The sequence below is a fragment of the Meriones unguiculatus genome, chromosome X (assembly GCF_030254825.1).
Source record: "Meriones unguiculatus strain TT.TT164.6M chromosome X, Bangor_MerUng_6.1, whole genome shotgun sequence".
Lineage (NCBI taxonomy): Eukaryota > Metazoa > Chordata > Mammalia > Rodentia > Muridae > Meriones > Meriones unguiculatus.
In genome coordinates, this window is record NC_083369.1 from 71813570 (window position 1) to 71835860 (window position 22291).

Here is a 22291-nt window from a genome sequence, read left to right on the forward strand (position 1 = left end):
AAACATGTGTCTTAGGCTAGACTTAAACTTTTTACATTTCCAATGACGAACTTGAATTTCTGATTTTGCTTCTATCTCCATAGTATTGGAACTAGAAATATGCACCATAACAACTGTTTTATGTGGTATTGAGACTCAAGCCTAGAGCTTCATGAATCGTAGGTAAGATATTAACAACTGAGCTACAGTGTCAGGATCTATCATAGTACCTTTTTTTTTTTTAATTGGTGAAAAAGTAAAGCTTATATTCCTGGAGACTGAATCATACTTGTCTAAAATCAATGTGAATATTATTTGGTCTCATATATCCTGGATTAAATCCATCAGTAATTTATGAAATTATCCACTCACTAGGTGTGGTTTGGGCCAGAAAAATGTGCTTAAGTTCCATATATTACACAAGGAGGAGATGAAGAGCAAAGTTGAACAAAGGGCACAATGTAGCTTAGGCTTTTTATGTAATACATACTACATAATCAAGTTATGCAATAAGGGAAAATCATTACATTTTTGTTGTTGTTGTTGTATTTGTTTTTGTTGGTTCTAAAGAATCAGCTTCCTCTAAAGCTATTCTGGTACAATGAAACTAATTTTGATTTTCCAACCATTGTTTAAGCTCACTATAATACACCATACTATTCACCTAGTTAAAAGGCAGATGAAATTTGAGCTTATAAAAATATCTAGAAAAAATATCTAGTTTAATTTTCTGTAGCAACCTGTTTATATGTTTTAAGTTAATGAAAGATTGTGTTAATTCATAGTTCTTGTTTTTTGTCTTTTCCAGCTATTTGCTCCCTAAACTTCTGTTTCCATGAGCAATGTTGTCTTGAATGTCTTTAACACAGGCTGCCCACTAGCCAGATTAAGTGGATCAGTCTACTCATCAATACTTACAGTCCAGCAATAGCTGCTAATAAAAGTATTTGATTAGAAACATCCTTGAGATTTAAATCACAGAGGGCCTCTGAAAGGCTCTGCCCTGCAGGGTATCGAGGCACATGCTGAGACTCATAGCCAAACTTTGGGCAGAGTACAGGGAATCTTATGAAAGAAGTGGGAAATAGTAAGACCTGGAGAGGATAGAAGTTCCACAAGGACAGCAATAGATCCAAGAAGTCTGAGCACAGGGGTCTTTTCTGAAAGTGATACTCCAGCCAAGGACCATTGTTGGAGATAACCTAGAGCCCCTGCACAGAGGTAGTCCATGGCAGTTCAGTATACAATTGGCCTCCATAGTAATGGGGGCAGAGACTTTCTCTGACATGAACTGATTGGCCTGCTCTTTGATCACCTCCCCCCTGAGGGGAAAGCAGCCTTATCAAGCCACAGAAGAAGACAATGCAGCCACTCCTGGTGAGACCTGATAGACTAGGATCAGAGGGAAGGGGAGGAAGACCTCCCTTTTCTGTGGACTGGGAGAGGGACACAGGTGGGGAAGAGGGAGAGTGTGTTTGGGAGGGGAGGATGGAGGGAGGTACAGGGGGGATACAAAGTGAATAAACTATAATTAGTAAAAATAAAATAATTAAATAAAACAAAAACAAAAACCAGAGTACTTACAAACAATTGCCACATAAAAACTTGAGCACTCGTGTTCATAACAAAAACATTCACATTATTAAGAAAAAAAAAAAAGTCCAGGTCTAGGGAGATGACTCGGTGAGTACAAACTTTTCTGTGCAAGCTTGTGACCTGAGTTTGAATCCCCAGAAACCATGTTATAAAGTTCAACATAGCAAAGCCTGTAATCTCTTTGCATGGGAGTGGAAACAGGTGGATAGATCACTAGAACTTGTTACTTGCCAGCTTAGATCCAATTTCATTGAGAGACCCAGTTTTAGATGAATAAGGTAGAGAGTGATGATCTCAGAGAAATGTCTTTTTTTGGTTCTCTAGTATGTGCAAGCAGAAGAATATTCACACCTGCATATACATATATGCATATACATATACACATATACATATACACATATACTCACACATATTACACACACATAAAATAGAGAAAGAAAACAGTAGAAACAACACAAATGTCCATAAACTGATGAATGAATAATTACAATAAGGTATATCCATATGATGGAATATAATTTCTCCCAGAAATTAATAAATATTGATAATCATACAACATGAATTATGTTAAAAAGAACTATGAAGTGAAAGGAGCACCTCCCCTCCAAGGCCACATATTGTATGATCTGTGTGAGGTCAAGTGTAAAGATCTATAGAAGAAAGAATAGTGTTCTTCAGAGTGTGTATGTGTATGTGTTTGTATGTGTGGATCTATGTGAATTGTATATGTGTATAGGTGTGTGTCTGTGTATATGTGTGTATGTCTATGTGTGTGCATATGTAAATATAAGTATGTGTATATTTGTGTGTGTGTATGTGTGTGTGTGTTTGCATGAGTATGTGTGAAAATGTTTGTGTATGTGTGGGGGAGACTTGAAAATTCATTGCAAAAGTTGTGAATTTATTTTTAAGAAGTGTTGATGAAAATATATGTAATCAGATTGTGATTAAAATTTGTACAACTGTGCAAATACACTATAAATTGTTGAGAACATTCATTCATTCGTTGATTTTTGCAGTAGCAGAGATGGAAACTACTGCCTTAACAAGGCTAGATGAGTGCTCTACCACTGAGCTACAAATTCAGGCCAAAATTACAGTTTAAACGGGTGAATTTGAATAATGTGAATTATATTATAACAAATAAAGTTTTTAGAAAACACCTTTTGTGGAAAGACTAGGTTCCCAACTTAAAATACTATTTCAGCATCAGAACCTCCAAGGGTGTGGACCAGGAATCTACATTCTAGCAAATCCCTAGGTGCTTATTACCCATGACTAAAGTTTAAGAATCACTGAATTAAAGGATACAGTCTTCACTGTCTCCACGAGGTATAACTGCAAATGTCTCGACTTAGGTAGAAGTAGTAATCATTCTAAAATGAATAATATTCAAGCTCATTGTTGCTGTAGCTTGTGTATTTAAGTGAACCACTCTTTGGATATCCACTCTCAATTTCAGATGAAGTTCCTTTTCTACTTCAGAGACAAATGCTGAAGATTTAGAACCTACTAGTACTTTGACACTAAAAAATTATCAGAGAACTATTGTTCCTGTCCCTTCTGAAGGAATTAACAGAAAACAAGGTCAGGTTTTTGTTGTTGTTTGTTTTTCCCTTTTACAGTTAAAAAAAAAAGTAAGATCCAGAATCAGAACGTAAGCTGGAACTTAGGATTGTCTCGCAGGTCTATCTCTTGGTTGAAGTTAAATTTAAATTTGGATACCAGGTTTTGATGCTGATTTAAAAAATGATAAGGAATTGAACATGCATAGGGCTCTCTAGTTCTAGAAACAAAAGGCTATTTATTGTATGTAATTTTATGAATAAAAGCTCCACGTTTCCATATCCAAATTGTTCAAGAATGAAAAGAAAATATTCTGCAATATTTTCAAAGTAGTAGGCCAGGCAGTAGTATTAGGGATTATTAGATGAATGATTGAAATGTTCCTATGAAAAATAATTTTATACATATCATTTCCAGTTAATCTTGGTGATCTTATGATAGCATAGCAGAGAAGGGGTTGAGGATAGAACTCAGGTGTCTAAATGCTTGTGTATTATGCTTGAAGCTCAGGATTCAATCTGCAGCACTGCATAAACCAAGGTAGTGCACATGGCTATAGTACTCTTTGTACTGGAGATGTAGAGATAGGGGGATTTTCCTCAAGTCTGTCTTTAGTTACATAGGTGTTTGAGGCCAGCCTGAGATAGAAGAGACTCTGTTTCAAAAATTAAGTTAGATTAAATTTAGATAAATAAAAGAACCTAACAATCTGGACTAAAACATAATACTGACTAGATAAAAGTTTAACCTTGATATTCATAATTTATCAAATTAAGAAAGATTGATTTAGATTTCATGTTATTGAGGATATTATTAAGAAGAACTTTAATAGACCCTACCATATTTTGTTTTATGATTGGAATATTGGTGAGGAAAGTTACCAAGGACTATTCTTCTGAGTAATCCAGAGCCTGCAGATCTTCCCTTCCCAAACCACAGAAAATTCTAAAATCTAAAATAGTATTTACGAAAATTTATAATTTCACTTTGAGCATCATAAAAAATAGTCTATATAAAGTTTCACTTCAGCTCTCCCTTGCTAGTGGTAATAGTGGAAAATTAAAATAAAATCTTCCTAAATATGCTTAAAAGCTCATCGTCAAACACTTGTCATGAGATCAAGCCATGTAGGGAAATCACACATCTGAGAGTTCCAAAACTGGAGGTTGACACTATTTTTAATTAAAAGAGTTAATAGAATTTATCCTTTTAAAACTCACTAGGGAAGATTTTAACTAAAGAAAATATGTTACATGACAATGTTATTCAATTTGAAAACCAAAGTAAATCTTAAAATATTGTCTTACTTTTGTATTACTGTGACAAAACAACATGACCAAGAAAAATTATTTTAAAAGTGCAAGTTGAGCTTATAATTTCAGAGCTTTAGATTCAATAATCATCGGGCAAAATTGTGATGACATGAAGCAGAAAGGGCACACTGGGAATGGCAACTTTTGAAATTACTACCCACCTGCAGTGACACACCTACTCCAACAAGGCAACACCTCCTAATCCTTCTCAAATAGTTCTACAAAATGGTCTTCATAGGCTCGTGGACATATCATAATGCAAATTGCATTTGGTCAACTTCAAAAGACTTTAACAGTCTTAACACTGTTTAAAAGTCCAAAATCTCTTTTGAGACTGCAAGCAATCTCCAGGTATAAACCCCTGTAAAATAAAAAAGCAAATTATATATTTCTAACATACAATGGCACAACATGTGCCTCACCATTCCAAACAGGTGGATTTGGGATATAGTAATAATAATAATAATAATAATAATAATAATAATAATAACAAGTAACAGGACAGGAGCCTACCGCAGAGGGCCTCTGAAAGACACTACCTAGCAGTGTATCAAAGCAGATACTAAGACTCATAACCAAACATTCAGCAGAGTGCAGCGAATCATTTGAAAGAAGGGGGAGTTAATATGATGTGGAGAGGATAGGAGCTCCACAAGGACCAAATATATCTGGGCACAGGGGTCTTTTCTGAGACTGATACTCCACCAAAGACTATATATGGATATAAACTAGTACCTCTGCTCAGATGTAGCCCATAGTAGCTCAGTAAACAATTGGTTTCCCATAGTAAGGGGAACAGGGACTATTTCTGACAGGATCTCAAGGGCAGGCTCTTTGACCTCCCCTCCCCCTAAAGGAGGAGCAGTCCTGCTAGGCCACAGAGGAGGACTTTGCAGCCAGTCCTGAAGATACCTGATAAAACAGGGTCAGATGAAAGGGGAGGAGGTCCTCCACAATCAGTGGACTTGGAAGGGGGCAAAGAGATGAGGAAGGAAGGGTGGATTTGGGAGGGAATGAGGGAGCAGGATACAGCTGGGATACTGAGTTAATAAAATGTAACTAATAATAAAAATTAAAAAAAATATTGGACAATGGCAAACACAAAATCTGGCAAACTCCAAATTCTGTAGAACCATGTCTAATGTCAAATGCCAAATTTCTGTCCTTCCAGCTTTTCAGTTGGCAGCACATTTCTGTCTCTTGGGCTGGTTCTACTCCTTGTTTAACAGCTACCATTGGCAGATATCCCATGTCTCTATCACCTATAACATGTTCAGGTATCGAACACAATCCAGCCTTCGTGTTCAGATATTCACACAATGACCTCTCAGGGCCTCCATACAGGGCCCCCTGTCATATGTCTGGTCTCGGTGGCTCTCCTTAACACTGAGGAAAATTCCAAAACCCTTTTATTACTACATACTTCATGTCTCTAAAGCCAATACCACGTGGCCAATGTTGCCAAGTTTTGCTGCCTACTTGGATTGGAGCTTGTCCCCTCTGAATTTCATTAATTGTTGCCTTTTAGGTACAGAAAATTCCTCAAGCCTTTCTTTTATTTAACAAGATTAAAGCTTAGTGTTTGGGGTCCTACCCTTAGGGTAGTGGTTCTCAGTCTTCCTAATGCTGCAACTCTTTAATACAGTTCCTCATGTTGTGATGACCTCCAATCATAAAGTTATTCCATTGCAACTTCCTAACTGTAATTTTGCTACTGTTATAAATTGTAATGTAAATATATAATAATCAGGATATTTGGTATGTGACCCCCAAAGAAGTCAAAACCCACAAGTTGAGAACCAGTGCCTTAGAGCATTCCTCTATTTTTTCCATTTCTGATTAGGCCCTCTGTATCTCTTTCATCACAAGCCTTGGCTCAAGCATTACATTTCTTGGTGCCCTTTTTCTTTACAAATGGAATTATTTGTATATGGTTTTGCCTTACTTGCTCATTTTCATTGTAGCCCTGCATAAGAGTGATTACTAATAACCATGTTATAGAGTCAATATTAGACTGTCTTAAAACCTCCTCTGTCAAATAAATTAGTACATTAGTTTTAATTTAGGTGAGACAAAGGTAAAAAGCAGATACATTCTTTGCCACGATATCACAAGACTGGTCTCTAGCACATTTGCAAATATCCTTCAGCTCTGAAACCTCTTGAACAAGCTTTCTACAATCCATATAGCTCTCAGTGCTGCTGTCTTCCAATCTCTAATCAATTGAGACTAGAATCACAGTACCATTCCTGGTACCACAATAACATAATCTGTATCTGTCAGGATTTTCCTCTGTCTCTGTCTCTGTCTCTGTCTTTCTCTCTCTCTCTCTCTCTCTCTCTCTCTCTCTCTCTGTGGTGGGGGTGAGGTGTATGTGCACATGCATGTACAAGTACACAGCTGTGTCTAAGCCAAGTGGCTAGAGGGGGAAATCATGGTTTTCCGTCTATCACTGTCCACTTTATTACCTTGAAACAGAATTTATCACTGAACCTGGATCTAGAATGGTGGCCAGCAAGTCCTCTGAGAGCTTGTCTCTACCCTTCTACACAGAATAGGAATTACAGGTATGCTGAAAGTGTACCTGGATGTTTACATGGGTTCTAAACTTCGAACTCATATCCTCATGTTTGCGTATCAAGTGTTCTTATCCATTGAGCTATCTGCCAGTTGAAATGCTAAAGATTTAGATATTAAAGCAATCACAGACCATATGACATAACTAATAGTAACAGGAAACTGAAATGGCAGGCCATAGGGCATTTTTCCAAAACCAATCCTGCTTGCTTATAGCATCAAGTTATTGGATTTCCTCTTCTTTTTTTTTTCTGTTTTTGTTTACAGACATTTTCTCTTACTTTGTTTTATTTGCTTTTTATCATGAGTTAAATTAAATAAATACAAAACTGAATCATTGAAGAGACAAGTTATTACATTGTTCAATTTTTATTTCCAAAGAATCTTTTAAAGATTATAGATTTACTTTTTCTTTATCGAATAAAATGAATCAGTGTGTCTATTCCTCTTAGTGGACATTTCAAACAATGTTTTCTGTAATGTGGGTACAAGATTCTTTCGAGCTGTCTATGAGCTATTGTGACTAATGTGTCCTGGACCTGAGCAGAAGGAAGAAGGGGAAAAGATTAGAGAGAACCATGGAAAAGTGTTGACTCAGTTTACATAGACTAACTTAAGAGTGTACCTTTAAGATGTTTGGTATATTGAATCAGAGTTGGAAAGAAGAGACAAAATTTGGCTTGATTGAATTTATGATCAGCTTCTGGGTTCCTGGAGGATAAGTAGAAAAAGCAGTAGGACTTAACATTTCAGCACATGCATGACCTTGTATTGAATGCTCCATTTGTATTTGAGCAAAGACATGGCTAAACTAAGAAAGTAGGCAAAGCAAGATCCAGTTTCCAAAAGTAATCAGAATAGAAAGGGTTTCTTAGAGGATTAAGGTCCTCAATATTGAGACTGGAACTCAGAGTAAAACCTAGCTTCAGGGTGTGAATTATAACCCTAGTCAGAAAGCTAAAGGAAAAGACCAATAACAGAAAAGGCAGTTTATTGAGCACAAAGCTGACATAGAAGACTTCAGGCAGTCATTAGTTGGTTTCAGAAAGGAATGAACACTGTTATCTTGGATTTCTACAGAGTTTAGCTCGCTGCATTTATTGTCAATAGTTACACACAAAAATATTGTGCTCATTGATTACAGAATGCTCTCTGTGGTAGTGTTTATGTCTATCAGATTTCCAAATATCTCTTTAAATATTAAATGTGACCAATCCCTGAATTGTGTTACAAGTTGAAGGTATAGCAACACACTTCATACTCTCAAACAAGGATAACTAACTTCTACCAAAGGTCCTTGTAGTAAATAATTAAAAAAAATTAAAGGCCATATGGTATCTCTCAAGTACTCAACTCTACCATTGGAGCATGTAGCAGCCATAATCAATATGTAAATATGTAAACATGGATCTGTTCCAATTAACCTTTATTTTATGAATGCTTTATATACATAATGAAACATCCCCTCTTTTCTGTATTTTTTCAATGACTTTAACACATGTAAAGCATTTCTATACCCAAGGACCATAAAAACACAGCAATAATATGGCAAGCCCTAAACTAAACTTAAACAAATTATGATTTACTCAGTGTTTAATGATTGGCCTAATTCTGCTTACTAAGTCTTCCATACCACAATCAGGGCTACATAAGCCTACTACCAGGATTAGACCTACTCTAAACTCTGGTAAAAATCAGACAACAGGCAGTGAGAATGTGAAAAACATATTTCATCTGTTCTTCATGAATATTTTGTACAGTTGGCATCTCGTCCTATTTATGTACATTGTTCAGATAAATATACAACATGCTTCTTATCCTTAAACACCATGTGGGTTGCACTTTAGCTCTTATAAATATACTTTTCTTATATAATCAAAGTTCTACTAACACTCATTTCCTATAGAACTAGCCTTGCCAGGACGCCAAATTCAAAATGCTTCTGGAAGCAAGACTGCAGTATATGAAACACATGCTTAGAGCTGGATCCCACAGATTTGCTGTCTAATCTTCATGATTTGATTCCACCTCCTAGATCAACTCACCTTTAAGTAATCCACTTATGGTACCTTGTGTTCTTGACATTACTTTACATCTTACTCAGGCTGTTAATATCATTTGAGTGAAAAGGCATTTGGGAAAAGCATCTAGGAAAAATAAACAGTACCAGTCGTGGAGATAACTTAGAACCCCTGCGAAGATGTAGCCAATGGCAGTTTAGTGTCCAAGTGGGTTCCATATTAATGGGAAGAGGGACTGTCTCTGACAGGAACTGATTGGCCTGCTCTTTGATCACCTCTCCCTGAGGGGGGAGCAGCCTTACCAGGCCACAGAAGATGACAATGCAGCCACTCCTGATGTGATCTGATAGACTAAGATCAGAAGGAAGGAAAAGAAGTCCTCCCTTACCAGTGGACTTGGGGAGGGGCATGCATGGAGGAGAGGAGGAATGAAGGGATTGGGAGGGGAGGAGGGAGGGAACTACAGGGAGGATACAAAGTAAATAAAGTGTAATTAATAAAAAATTAAGATAAAAAACTGTAATAGCTAAGCATATTTTGGAGAATATGAACATCATCAAAATATAAATATGTATACATTGGTTTTATGAAATATACAAACACTTTTGATTTGTAAGGATAACTTACAATTATTAACAATAGCAATTGTTAACACTATAGCTGTTATTCTTCAAAACCTGCCTCTATGTTCTCATTTACTCAAATTTTTATCACTCTAGTTATTGTTATGCAGCTATCTAGCATACTGACACTTTAAAAAACACTACATTTTGAGTTGAATAAATATCACATCAGAACTAAACATATGAATTTCCCTATGACAGCATATAGGGAAACAGGTCTTATAATTCTCTGTTCTCAAGAATTATACAATATCCAGTATATACAAAGAACTAAAGAAGCTGAAAAGCAGCAAACCAAGTAATCCAATTAAAAAATGGGGAACAGAGCTAAACAGAGAATTCTCGACAGAGGAATATCGAATGGCAGAAAAACACTTAAAGAAATGCTCATCCTCATTAGCCATCAGGGAAATGCAAATCAAAACGACCCTGAGATATCACCTTACACCCATCAGAATGGCCAAGATGAAAAACTCAAGCGATAACACATGCTGGAGAGGTTGTGGAGAAAGGGGAACCCTGCTCCACTGCTGGTGGGAATGTAAACTGGTACAACCACTCTGGAAAGCTATCTGGCGCTTTCTAAGACAAATAGGAATAGTGCTTCCTCCAGACCCAGCTATACCACTGCTAGGTATATACCCAAAGTTTGTTCAAGTACACAAAAAGGACACTTGCTCAACCATGTTCATAGCAGCTCTATTTGTAATAGCCAGAACCTGGAAACAACCCAGATGTCCATCAACGGTGGAATGGGTACAGAAATTGTGGTATTTTTATACAATGGAATACTACTCAGCAATCAAAAAGGAGGAAATCATGAAATTTGCAGGCAAATGGTGGGATCTAGAAAAGATCATTCTGAGTGAAATATCCCAGAAGGAGAAAGACAAACATGGGATATACTCACTTATATAGACCTATAAGATATGATAAACATAATGAAATCTATACACCTAAAAAAGATAAGCAATTGAGCGGACATGGGGTAAGATGATCAATCCTCGTTTAGAAAGACAGATGGGATGTGCATTGAACGTATGACAGGAGTCTACTGAGCGCATCTGAAAGACTCTAACTAGCAGTGTTTTCAAAGCAAAGACTCATGACCAAACCTTTGGCAGAGTACAGGGAATCATAAGAAAGAAGGGGAGTTAGTCTGATGGGGAAAGGATAGGAGCTCCACAAGGACCAAATATATCTGGGCACAGGGTCTTTTCTGAGACTGACATTCAACCAAGGACCATGTATGGATATAACCTAGAACCTCCACTCAGATGTAGCCTGTGGTAGCTCAGTAACCAATTGGTTTCCCAAAGTGAGGGGAACAGGGACTATTTCTAACAGGAACTCGATGACTGGCTCTTTGGTCTCCCCACCCCTGAAGGGAGGAGCAGTCCTGTTAGGCCACAGAGGAGGGCTTTGCAGCCAGTCCTGAAGATACCTGATAAAACAGGATCAGATGAATGGGGAGGAGGTCCCCCCATCAGTGGACTTGGAAAGGGGCACGGTGGAGATGAGGGAGGGAGGGAGGGAGGGAGGGACTGGGAGGGAATGAGGGATTGGGACACGGCTGGGATACAGAGTTAATAAAATGTAACTGATAAAAAAAAATAAAAAAAAAGAAAATATTTTAACAGAGAACAAAAAAAAAAAAGAATTATACAACCACATTGCAAAGTAAATAATCCTTAATCCATAAATAATCATTGTAAAAATACAAAAGAAACTAAGGATAGCACTAATCTAAAGAGATCCACCTCCCAACTTTAAAAGTCCTTCCATGGGTTTAAAACCATCCTACTGTCTCTTTGTTCTTTTCTTCTCACATAGAACCATACATTTAAAACCTTTTTCTTCAGTTTGGATAGTGAGAAATTTTGTTCTTATGTTCAGATTTGAGATTACAAAGGCTTTAGCTTTACATAAATTTATCTTAATTAAGCACCTACTTTCTCCTAGGCTCAAAACTCCAGTGACATGGAATAGGTTTCTCAGAAACACGTAGGGATTACTAAAGTAGAATAAATTGGGGCTGAGGACAGAGTTTGGTGCCAAACATGTCCAAGGCCCAGGGTTTCATCTGTAGTTCAAGAAAGAGAGGAGAAAATGGAAGGAGGGGGAAGAAAGAAGAGAGAGATAGGTGAGTATGTTTAAACAGCTATAAGAATTAGCCAGCAGACCGGTGGAAAAGGGTGATAAAGGGCAACAAGGCTGCACATATAGTTCAGTGATAGGGCATTTGCAAAGCATGTGCTATGATCATTTCTACAAAGGAAATAAATGGAAGACATTCAAAGAAAAATCAATAGCAGAAGACACCTACTGTCATACTTCTTTTAAGCTGTTACCTTGACCCACTTCTAGAAATACCTGGGAAGAAGGAACCTCAACAGAAGGATCACCTACGTTCTACTGATCTGCCATTCCGTCTGTGGGGCATTTTGTTGATTGTTGATTGGTGTGGGAGTACCCAGTCTACTATGGTTGGTAAAGCCCCATGGGAAAGTGATGCTGTGTTGTATAAGAAAGCTGGTGGAGTACAAGACAGGAAGATCAAGCCAGTAACCTGAATATCTTGAATTTTTGCTTTGGTTTCTCTTAATGATCGAATGTAACCTGTAAGGTGTAATAAATACATTCTTCCCCATATTGCTTTTGGTCATACTGTTTATCACAACAGAAACCCAACTAGGAGAAATACTAATGTTAAAACAGATACCTTACACATAATTTTATAAAGGAGTCAAGGATATGAGTTCAGGAATGAGATAAAGACTATAATTTGAGCAGTACCCAGCTTAGATTTCATGGAAAAATAGATTTTCCTTCATTCCTATCATGTGGATATATTTATAAGGAGGATCCTCTATAGTTTTCTGATGGCCATGGCAGCAGCACTTAAAAATAGAATTGGCTTGGATTTCCAAGCCAATGTTCTTTTCCTACGCCATACAGCTTGTATTGAACACAATGTTGTTCCTAAAAATTACTTCCATTATTTGTTAATTGCTGATTAACCATTTTCCCTGTACTAAAGAACATTCTGTTCAACTGATTTGGAGCTGGTCTCTGCATATGAAATTCATCCATGAGATAATATATTCTCTTCCCAAATTTCTAAGAGAATCAGAGAGCCTGCTCTCATGACTTCTACTCATTCTTTCAGCACCTCTAGATGACAGAAAGCAACACAGAATAAACAAAGAATATGATTCATATCAATGGCATCACCTTCTAGTATTGACACGTTTCATTGAGATTAGTAATATAGCAATAGTTTCACTGTGGCCTGAGGATTTATTTCAGTGGGTAGAATGCTTCCGTACCACGCATAATACTCAGAGTACAATCCCTAGCACCACATGAAACAGGATATTGTGACACAGGTCTGTGACCTTTGAATGGGAGTTGGATACAGGAGGCCATCCACCCCTGCACACTGAGTTTAAGATCATCTTGGGGTAAATAAGATCACATCTCAAAAACAAATTGCTTCTGTGGTTTCTAGCTCACTCCTAAAATTTATGAGTTCTTTTTTTCTTTTGTTTTTTTTAATGAATTTATTTAGTTTTATAAATTACAGTTTATTCACTATGTATCCCAGCTGTAGCCCCTTCCTTCATCCCCTCCCAATCCCACCTTTCCTCCATCAATTCCTCCCATGCCCCTCCCAAGTCCACTCATAGGGTAGGTCCTCCTCCCCTTCCATCTGACCCTAGCCTATCAGGTCTCATAAGGACTGGCTGTATTGTCTTTCTCTGAGGCCTGTTAATCCTGCTCCCACATCAGGAGAAGGTGATCAAAGAGCCAGCCACTGAGTTCATGTAAGAGATAGTCCCTGTTCCCATTACTAGGGAACCCACTTGGATACTGATCTGCCATGGGCAACATCTGTGCAAGGGGTTCTAGGTTATGTCCATGTATGGTCTTTGGTTGGAGTATCAGCCTCAAAAAAGACCCCCAGACACAGATTTTTTTTTTTTTTGGTTCTAATGATCTCCTTGTGGAGCTCCTGTCCCCTCCAGGTCTTTCTATCTCTTCCTTCTTTCATAAGCTTCCCTGTACTCTGCCCAAAATTTGGCTATGAGTCTCAGCATTGGCTTTGATATACTGCTGGGTAGAGTATTTCAGAGGCCCTCTGTGGTACGCTTCTATCCTGTTCCCTGTTTTCTCCCTCTTCTGATGTCCATCCCATTTGCCTTTCTCGATGAGGATTGATCATCTTACCCAGGATCCTCCTCCTTGCTTAGCTTCTTTAGGTGTAGAGATTTTAGTATGTTTATCCTATATTATATGTCTAATGTCCACTTATAAGTGAGTATATACCATGTGTATCTTTCTGCTTCTGGAATACCTCACTCAGAATGATCTTTTCTAGATCCCACCATTTGCCTACCAATTTCATTGTTTCCTTGTTTTTAATTGTTGAGTAGTATTCCATATTGTAAATGTACCACAATTTCTGTATCCATTCTTCAGTTGATGGACATCTGAGTTGTTTCGAGACTCTGGCTATTACTAATAAACCTGTTATGAACATGGTTGATCAAATGCCCTTGTTGTATACTTGAGCATGTTTTGGATATATGCCTAGGAATGGTATAGCTGGATCTTGAGGAAGCACTATTCTTAATTGTCTGAGAAAGCACCAGATTGATTGTCAAAGTGGTTGTACAAGTTTACATTCCCACCAGCAATAGAGGAGGGTTCCCCTTTCTCCACATCCTCTCCAGCATGTGTTGTCTCATGAGTTTTTGATCTTAGCCATTCTGATCAGTGTAAGGTGAAATCTCAGGGTCATTTTGATTTGCATTTCTCTGATGACTAAGGATGTTGAGCATTTCTTTAAGTGTTTCTCTAAAATTCATTTTTCCTCTATTGACAATTCTCTGTTTAGATCTGTACCCCGTTTTTTAATTGGATTACTTGATTTGTTGCTGTTTAACTTCTTTATTTCTTTATATATACTGGATATTAGCCCTCTGTCAGATATAGGGTTGGTCAAGATCCTTTCCCAATCTGTAGGCTCTCGTTTTGTTCTCATGACAGTGTCCTTTGTTTTACAGAAGCTTTTTAGTTTCATTAGGTTCCATTTATTGATTGTTGATCTTACAGCTTGTGCTGTGGGTGTTCTGTTCAGGAAATTGTCTCCTGTGCCAATGATTTCTAGGCTCTTCCCCACTTTTTCTTCTACTAGGTTTAGTGTGTCTGGTTTTATGTTGAGTTCTTACCAGAGATTTGTTTGTTTGTTTGTTTTGTACTAGTAGAGAGCAAATACAGGCATCATGGACTCTATGCATACTCTCTACAACTATTGTCCATTCCCAGATACACGAAGCAGATTTCTATTTAGAAATTTCACAGAAACAAACTCAACCTAATTCTATAATATTTAAAACCACTCGTATGTATCTAGCTATCATATTACTACTTTATCTAATAGTTTTCTAGCATGAAACCAGCCTCCAAAAGCTAATTGTTTAGTATTCAAATTGTGAAAAATTTGACACTTGATCTTTCACTCAGTTTTTGTACTATTTATATACTCTACTTATGGTATGTGGGACCAGTAGGAGAAGAAGGACGAGCCTAAGATCTGAATGTATAGTGAATAAATAATTTTTTTAAAAGTACAGGGTCAACTACTGTAATCATTTTCTCTGCATGTGTTGTCATGGCTGCATGGCATGAGACGCTCTGCTCTGCCTCACACTCCTCACTATGATGAGCTGAAGCCTCTGTGAGCCAAATAAGACCTTCCTCCTTTTAAAAGTTTTATGTGAGGTATTTTGTCACAGATGTGAAAAGTCTAACATACAAAGTATGTATCAGTATCATTATGGAAGACCCTATTTATGGTGCTAAGCGGTAGTTTTATATTCACCAGACAGGCAAGAAAGTAGTGTGCCTCCTCCAGAGCATAACTATCAGACTGTGAGCTGACATAGTTCAAAGAATGATCATGGGGAGTGGCAGAAAAAAAAATCTGCTTATGTGATTAATAAAAGAGGATAAGTGTCCAGTAAATAGTAATGTTCTCTATAAGGCACAATGATGCACATAGAAAAGGTACTCTGCATGTTGTGTTTCACATGTGGCACATTCGATGACCTACAGGTCCCTTCCCCTAACTTTTAATATCCAAACTCTCTTGCTGTTTCTCAAACATCTGTGATCTCACATATTTAAAATACTTCTCATGACAGTATCTTAGGTTTTTTCCTTGACTATTTAAAAGAGCTGCCAGTACTCCTTATATTCTTTTCCTGTTTGTGCTATTTTCCCTATCATTTACCTCCATCTAGCATATTGTCTAAGATATGCTATACATAGACAAGATTTTTCCTTCATTTTGTTGAAAAAAATGTATTTTTTCCTCACATGATATGTCCTCTCTCTCTACTCTTCCCAGTTCCTCCCCAATGTCTTTTCTATCTAGATCACTCTCTGTTTCTCAACAGAAAAATATGGGCTTCTAAGGAATAATAATATAATATAATATAATATAATATAATATAATATAATATAATATAATATAACAAATACTAACACATCAGAATTGAACAAAACAAACCGACATAAGGTGCCCACAAGATAGCACAAGAATCAGAGACCCACTCATTCACACACTTAGGAATCCTGTAAAATCACTAAACTGGAAGTCATAATATATATGCAGAAGACCTGGTGGAGACTCATGCAGGCCCTGCGCATGCTGCTTCAGTCTCTGGGAGTTCACATGAGGTTTGCTCAATTGACTTCGAGTGCCTTCTTCTCCTGATGACCTCCAGCCCCTTTGGTTGTTACATCTTTTCTACCTCTACTTCTTCAAGGTTCCTTGAGCTCTAAGGGAAGGGATTTTATGGAGACACCCCTTTTAGAGCTGAGTGTTCCAAAGCCTCCCCTCCCTGTATAATGTCTGGCTGTGTGTCTCTGTATTTGTTCCCATCTGCCTCAGGAGGAAGATACTCTGATGATGGGTGAGCAAGGCACTGACTTATGAGTATAGCAAAATGTGATTAAGAATCACTTTATTGTTCCTTTTTCTTTTTTAGAAAAGGGGTATTTGTTTTTACAATAGGTTCTTGGGCTATTTAGGTTCTTGTTCTTTGTTACATAAGCAGTGTGGAATATGGATTCCATCTCAAGGAGTGGGCCTTAAATAAAATCAGATATTGATTGGTTACTCCCACAAGCTTTGTGCCACTGTTACCCTAGCATATTTTTCAGGCAGGATACCATTGAAGATCAAAGTATTTATGACTGGCTTGTTGTTTATATTTCTCTTTCGATTACTTGCAGACTACCTTCCTATACCAACTATGATAGTTGTAGGATTAAAGGTTCTGTGTAGGCACCAGTTTGACTTCTCTGTGTTCAATGAGTTGTGTAGGTATTGTCTTCAGCTCTGGCTTTCTCATTAGTTTTTGGAGATCAGCTTATAGTTATAATTTTGTTAATAACCTGGGTTGTTTGTGCATTCCCTTTGGACTGGTTTGGGCAACAATTCAATTAGATGTAACCCAGTCTTGGTACTAGAAGCTTCATTTGGTGACAAAAGATTTCTAGTTGGGGTTCTGTATCCATGACTATTTGGCAATGTCATTTAGATCACCTTCATAAAAACATAAATTTTAGGAAGATTCCACTGTACTAGGTTTTCATAGTTTCCCTCGAATGACCTTTAATTTTAACTGTTTCTCCCAACATTCCCACTTTTGTCCTCCTCTTGGCTCTCTTCTTAAACTTCTCACTTCAGTTTTCACAATTCATCCATAATAATCTATTCTATTTCCCTTTCCTCATGAGATCAACCCCTCCTCTACTCAGTCCCTAAATCTTTATCTAATGCAATCTTTACCTATGCAATTCTAAAGATTATTGCTTGGTTGTTACTGACTGGAACAGCTAATATGTTTAAGAGAAGATCTCAAGTGTCCCAGGATGGCTTCCAACACAACATGTATGCAAGGATGACCTTTAACTCCTGAACCTATTGTCTGTATCTCCTAAGAGAAAGGATTATAAGCATTCACCATATAACCTTTTTATGTGGTGCTGGAGATTGAACCCAGGTTTTAGCATGTGCAAGGCAAGTACTCTACCAACTGAGCTATACCCCCAGCTTAGGAAAGGGGTTATTTGATACAACTCCTCCCCTCCCCCAACACAGGCAAATTACATCCTTCAAGTCATATGAGAGCAGTGCTGACATCAGAGGTTTCCAAATTCCTTTTATAGTTCTTTTATGTCACACCCATCAGAATGTCTATAATCAAAAAGACACATGATAACACGTGTTGGTAAGAACATGTAGAAATTGGAATCATCATATTCTGGTTGTGAGAATAGAAATTTGTGTAGCAATTATGGAAAGTTGTTTGGTGGTTCGTTAAAAAATTAAACATATATTAACCATGTGACTCAGAAATTCCATTCCTAACTATATACCAAAAATTACTCAATAGTTTCAAACCAAAATTTGTACATGAATGTGCAAAACAGCACTATTACCAAAAGTAGACAGGTTAAACAACACAAACAACCATTAGCAGATGAAGGAATGCTGATAAACAAAATGTGGTCTACCATGTGGTTCATCAATATATTGGGCTTTGATTCTTTCTTAAAAAATCAAGTGCTGCTAGAGTCTACAGTGTGAATAAATATTAAAACCATGCTAAAGAAAGGTAGTCAGAGATATATGAGTCTATTGTTATAGAATGCCCAGAAATGGCAAATCTATACTGATGTAAGGTAGATTAGTGGATACCTGGTGATGGAGGGTAGCCAATGACAGTGTTTGAAATCTGCAAATGAGCTGAAATAATACAACTCTGAAAATTTATTTAAAAGTCATTAAATTATACATTTAAAATGAGTGAATTTTATGGTAAATAAATTAAACTATGATGAAGGAAGGAGGCAAAAAAGAAGAGATAGACAGAAGGGAAAGCTTAATGAAATGATTTTCTCAAGGACTGTGTAGACTGAAAGGATTAATGCTAAAACTGTCATGGAACATTTGGAGAGACAAAAAAGAGAAAGGAGGGTAAGATATCAGGAAGATTGTAGAAGAGTTTAGATTATTCTGTGGCCATCCCGAACCCATCTGATTGTCATATGGGTAGAAGCCAGGGATGTTTTCACAAAGGTTTAGTGAAGAAAGTGAAGACAGGATAGAATTATGTCTAATTTGCTATCTGGCTTCTAGGGGTACCATCTTTCTGAGCTTCCTCTCACTAACAAGGGGTGATTCTAAAAGCACAATATAAGATAACACCTTCATTAGATTCTACCTAGAAGAGATGGCCACGGACATTTCCCCATGAACAAATTGGAGGCTATGGAAGGCAGTTAGATATTAAGGGCCAAATAACCTTCTATGTCTGTGGCACCATGAGAAATAAAAAAAGCCCCAGTGCAGAGGCTAATGGTAAACACCAAACCAAATTATGTTTGGAGAATGTGGCTGAAATTCACTGAACAGAAAAGGCAAGCAGTTTATGTCTGGTGGGGGCTGTGGAGAGAGTGAACAAATTTGGGATCTGTTTGGGCTGAGAGAATAAATCTATTTTTCAAGCCATGGGTTTCATAATGGCTGCCATCACAGCACATAGTGATGAGGATAGATAAATATTTCATGAGGATATCACTGTAGAGATTAAAGAGGCCCCACACAATAGAGACACATGTCAATGGGCTGCCCCTCTTTGTTTCAATTTTAAGAAAACTGGATGTAGGGAAAAGGGGCTAGAATTCTGAAGCACATGAAATTATCTTCATGAAAAGATTGCATTTGCCTTGTAGAACTTGGTTTTTAGTTAAGAAATAATGAGTTTCTTTCTGGGTTTAGTACCAAAATAAAAGAACTTGACATGGTCTAAAATTAAGCACAATAGTAAAAGTCCTTCACCTGGCTGCTCCTTCACAGTGCCCTAAAAACTGTAGAAGAGCCAGGGACTACAGATTCCATTCAGGAGGTTGCATTCTGCAAAGTGAGTAAACCATTATTATTTTCAGAACTGGGAAATGTGATAATGAGCTCCTTAACAAACCTAGAACCCAGGAAACTATGAGACTGGATTCCATAGCTCTTTATTTACCTTGATTCTGTTAAGATTAAACAAATTAAAGACCCCTTCCCCCCCAAAAAAAGCCAACCGCATGAATCTGCTTAATATGTAGAGATCCAAATCTCTGTGACATAGAATGCCTTAATATGGATTCTGATGTGGAATCTCGATGGCACATGAGCACCTTAAATGCTAGGTACAATGGTGAGAGAATATACATGTGTGTGCATTTTCCAGGTAGGTGTTTTGTAACATTTATGAGTTACCCAAAGGGATAGATAAAAGATTAGCTACTCTTTAGGAGAGGAGTTGAAGCCTTCAGAAACAGGAAGCATGGCCAAAGGGACTGAGGGCAGACTATAGTCTCAGGCAGAATATCTGAAACCCCACCAACTACAACTTCAAAGGTTGGCACATACCTGTAATCCAGCATTCAGAAGACTGAGGCTGAAGGTTGACAAGGTCATAAAGAGCCTGAGCTACAGAGTGAAACCTATCTTAAAAAAACTGTCAAAGTAAAGGAAAAAAAAAAGGAATCTACCAAATATAAGATATCAAAATTTGTTTGTTTTTTGTTTTTGTTTTTTTTGAGACAGGGTTTGTTTGTAAAGCCTTGGCTGTCCTGGGCTTGCTTTGTCCTGGACTCAAGAGCTGACCTCTAACTCACAGCAATCAGACTGCCTCTGCCTCCCTGTGTACTACGATTACAGGATTACAGATGTGCTGCAATGTGCATGGCTAAGATAACAAACTTAATTAAATGAGAATCAGTGGGGCTGGAGAGATGGCTCAGTGGTTATGGGCACTGGTTGCACTTCCAGAGACCCAGATTTGATTCCCTGCAAGTACAGAACTGCTCACAACCATATGTAGCTAACTCCAGTTCCAGGGAATTCAACACACTTCTCTGGCTCCCAAAGTCACCAGGCACACACATGGTATGTAGGCAAAACACCGTGTGTCTGTGTGTGTGTGTATAAATGTAAATACAATTTTTTAAAATAAAAATGACTATCAAATCAGTGTAGCATGAATTGCAAATGATATTACTGAATTTCAAGATGGGAGGTAATTACTACAGACTTGACCTAGGTCTACAAATAAATTTTATAAGGGCATAACATCCCCATGGTCTTTTATACCACATATATTCAAAATGACATATCCCACCTCTCCAATATAATGTGAAATATTCTATGTATGTGTGCATGGACATATTTCTAGACTAAGGAGCTGGAGATTTTTAATAGATTACCAGATTGCAACATTGACTCTCCAAAATATGCACTTTATATTTTGCAATGACAGTAACTTATGTTCCTTCCTGTGTCCATTATCCCCCGTTTTTTTAACTTTATATGATCTTGTCATTGTTCCCCTTCTTTTCCCTCCTGCTTTCTCCTTTCCTTCCTCCTCTACCTTCTCCTGTATTTTATCCCTCTCCTCTCATTTTTTTCAGTCCAACTTCACAGTGGAAAATGCTGTTCAAATATGATAGAGAGCTGAGAACTCAATGGGGTGATTCAGAAGGGTCAAGTAACACTTTTCAAATATTATCATTGTTCTTTAATATTCTTTTATTGAAAATGGATTTTAAAACAAAATATTCTGATTATAGTCCCCAACCCTCCAACTTATTCCAGATCTTCTCCACTTCCTCACTCACCCACAGTTTCTTGAGGCATGGTCCCATTTAGTCTTAGCTGGCTTCAAACTATTCTTGGAGTACAGACTGGCATTGAACCCCTGGTTCTCCTGCTTCCAGCTCTTGAATGCTAGGATTATATTCAGGTGCTACCATAACCCAGTTTAGGTGGTGCTATACCTCAAATCCAAGAGCTCATTCATGCTGAGCATGCATTCTTTTGAGCCATATCCACAGCTTCTGGGTAAGCTCTTTGAAGTTCTGTCTGGCAGGCTTACACAAGGCTTGACTCTTGAAAAGGCATGCAGGCAAAAGAGTGCTCAAGCAAAGAAGCCATGGACAGGTGGACATGGGATTACCATATTATCAGTATCACATTCATATGTAAGATGGAGTATTTCCTGCTTGATTGTGTAAGACTCTGTAACTGGGGAATGCACTGAAAGAAGATATACTATATAGGCTATTATTATAAAGCAGGCAGATGGATCTGGTGAGTAATCATAATTCCAGGCAAGGGCCTCATTACATGGTAACTCACTAAACAAGATGTAGGCAGCATCTGGTTTCATTAGGAACTCCACAAGGAGAGCAACAGAACCAAAAAAATCTGAGCACAGGGATCTTTCCTGAGACTGCTATTCCAATCAAGGACTATGCGTGGAGATAATCTAAGACCCCTGCACAGATGTAGCCCATGGCAGTTCAATATCCAAGTGGGTTCCATTGTGATAGGAACAGGGACTGTCTCTGAATGAACTGATTGGCCTGCTCTTTTATTATCTCCCCCTGAGGGGGAAGCAGCATTACCAGGCCACAGAAGACAGTGCAGCCACTCCTGATGAGACCTAATTGAATAGTATCAGAAGGAAGGAAAAGAAGTCCTCCCCTA